This window comes from Lates calcarifer, unplaced genomic scaffold, assembly GCF_001640805.2.
Source record: "Lates calcarifer isolate ASB-BC8 unplaced genomic scaffold, TLL_Latcal_v3 _unitig_4502_quiver_1511, whole genome shotgun sequence".
Taxonomy (NCBI): Eukaryota; Metazoa; Chordata; class Actinopteri; family Centropomidae; genus Lates; species Lates calcarifer.
In genome coordinates, this window is record NW_026116938.1 from 1 (window position 1) to 2,954 (window position 2,954).

At 38.2% G+C, this 2,954-nt stretch overlaps 1 pseudogene; it reads left to right on the forward strand.

The window, feature by feature from the left end:
* The first annotated feature begins 1,457 nt into the window (after window positions 1-1,457).
* LOC127140497 (uncharacterized) lies at window positions 1,458-2,049 on the forward strand (annotated as a pseudogene).
* The last annotated feature ends 905 nt before the right edge of the window (window positions 2,050-2,954 follow it).

A 2,954-nucleotide genomic window follows, 5' to 3' on the forward strand; every position in this document is an offset into this window, starting at 1 on the left:
AAAGCCTGGACCTTTTCAGCTTTTAGCCTTTTCTTATATTGTTTCAAAGCCCAGATATGTAGGTCTTTATGTGGTTATAAAATATCTCAAACTATTCTGATGATACACCTTAATGTCTTTACTCTCTCCTTTCAGGAAATGAGGACAACCAGGATGGATCACTGCAAAAAAATGAGTTACAACAGTGGAGCTCCTACACTTTTGGCTGTGTCTACTGGCTAAAACAAGACAAAAAGTAGCATGCATAAAATAAAAACTTGCTTCGTAACATAGTATATTTGACAAAGCACTCAAGAATCTATAGCCTAGTTAAGCTGCTGCATGCTTATTTTACAGTGTAACAAATCTGACATGCTGAAATCTCCAAACTCAAAGTGTCTGTTTGCTGTATTTTGTTATATTTTCCCACAAAAATGTTTGCATCAAATGAGGGTTATTCAATCTCCCCTAAGGCTCCTTTCTGCTGTGATAAACCAGTGTCTTCTTTGCTTGTAAAGTCACCGTGTTCCAGCTGTAACACTGTAATAAAAAAATAAGAAAACACTGATTTCATTTACTGTAATTCAGCCTTATCTGCAACATCACAATTGCGTGCAGTACATTCATTGGCAAGAAAAGCAGTGATATTTATATGTGTTGTGTGTAGACTTTTATAGAGACACACCTTCTTTTAAGGATCTCACACTATGTTTGAGTTCTCCCAGGATAAGTGGGGCGTGGTGGCAGCCGATGCAATGAGCATCATGAAATCACAAAATCGCACACAGATGTTACTTTAGTTGGTTATGATTGTCGTCATTATTGTAATAATATTGTGACTCTAAGCTCCACTCCTACAACTGTAATCTTTTTGATTTAAAGCATCATTTAGTGCAGAGTTTGAAATCTGATCTCGTTGTTACTTTCCTCTACAAAACCTGCTGCAGGCAGCGTGAGTTTCCTTACGCAACATGATGTGAGCATCTGAACAAGCAGCAGCACAAATACAGGCCACGCATGAACTGCTCAGTTTTCAGGAGGTTTGGTAAAATGAGTGACAGTTTTCATTTTGTCCCTCTACATCCTGCCTAATGCAGCCTGTAATTGGTGTTTTCATGTTTTGAGGGATTCATATAAAACCAACCAGTCTGCCTGCTACAAACAATGTTCAGTTAACATAAGAAGGAGGGACGTGGTCCTCCCCTCTGTCCCTCCTCCTCTCTCCACTCCAACCTCAGCTATATAAGTACTGAGTGAATTGTTTCACTTCACTTTCACTTTACCTCTTCGTGCAGTCTGACTCCAGTGGAACATTCAAGCCTGTAAGTACTTTACATTTTTATACAGCCTGTCAAATCTGTGATGTTGAACTGAGGTTTTATAATCATGTTGACTATTATCAGCAGAAAAAGAACTAGTTTTCTAAGTTTTCACTGCTGGTGCACAAATAAAATGAACTTTCTCTTTGTTGCAGAATCATGAGCAGGAACTTCCTGTCCAAGAATGATGACTCCGCAGGGGAGACTACCTGATCTCTAACGGTTTTGGGAACAGTGAGGAATCAGAATATTTTGTGGAGAATCATATGTGTAAAATTAAATACAAAATAATTGAACAAGTGTTTGTAAATGCATTCTGACCACAATCAAATGTCTTTTCCTGTCTGCAGGATGACGGTAACTTTGTCATCTATGGCTGGCAGCCTCTGTGGGCTTCAAACACTTCAGGATCAGATGCTTCCCGCCTGTGCATGCAGGCTGACTGCAACCTGGTCATGTACAACAATAAGGATGAACCCAGGTGGCACACAAACTCCTCCAAACCCAGCTGCAACATGTGTCGTCTTCAGCTGACAGATGACGGCAAACTGGTGTTGAGCAGAGAGCAGGAAGCAGTCTGGAGCTCGGCTGACTCCGAGGGCATGAAGTGATGGCTTAACATGACATCAGAAAGCTTTTGAATTCAAGTACGCTGCAAGTGAAAGTCATCTTTGAATGTTACAAGTTATGAGTAAACCTGCCTGTAATGCAATGTGGCCTCAAATAAAAGCTATTTTTCACACTCCATAAATGTGTTTTCCCTCTCTTTGCAGTGAACTGTCTCATCGATACTTTGTCATTCAAGTATTGGTTTGTGCTACATTAAAACAACAGTTAAAAAGTATTTGAAAAGTGATTAAAAAAAAAAAAGACATTAAGTTTAAATACGTTACACCTCAATCTCACTTCCTGTGAAGATACACAATTTGACTTAACCCTTTACCGGGCAAGTGACTATATATGGTAACTTCGCAGACATCCAAATGGCGTCGCTACGTGGCAGTGAGAATCAATATTATATATATGCCTGAGCCACAGCTGCTAGTTCTAGTTATATTTATATATAATTTGTTATTTATGTTATTTATAGATATATGTGTTATTTATGTTCAATGGAACATGTTAAAAATAATGTTCTTTTAACTTATATATGTGTTTTTCTATTTTCTTATATATACACCTTTTAGAATTTTTTAACCTAGACGGGCAAGGAACCACATATGGTAACTTCAATGATCTTGATTTTCTACATGAAAATTGAATATTTTCAAAAATGTCACAAAAGTAAAAAAGTCTTGTTGTGCCCTGCTATGACACTCTAGGTTGAAATTTTGAATTTCCAAGTATTTCAATGAATGCCCGATAAAGGGTTAAGTCTGTAAATACTTTTTTCTCCAAATGTTAGTTTATTTCACAGTTGTGCACCCCGCAGGTACCCAGTATTTACAAAATGATCAGAAAACTATCACTTGTTTGTCTTTTCCTCTAAAACACCCATTTGTTATCCCTTCTTAGTGTGAATACTGTATCAGGACTCACTAACTAGTCCTGGTTCCCCTCTCTTTGTGGCTAACCTCTATTTTTTCTTTATGCAAATTTTGCTGTGTGAACTCTTGCCTAGGATTGGTGGGAGCCTTTATTGGCCCGCCTCCGCTG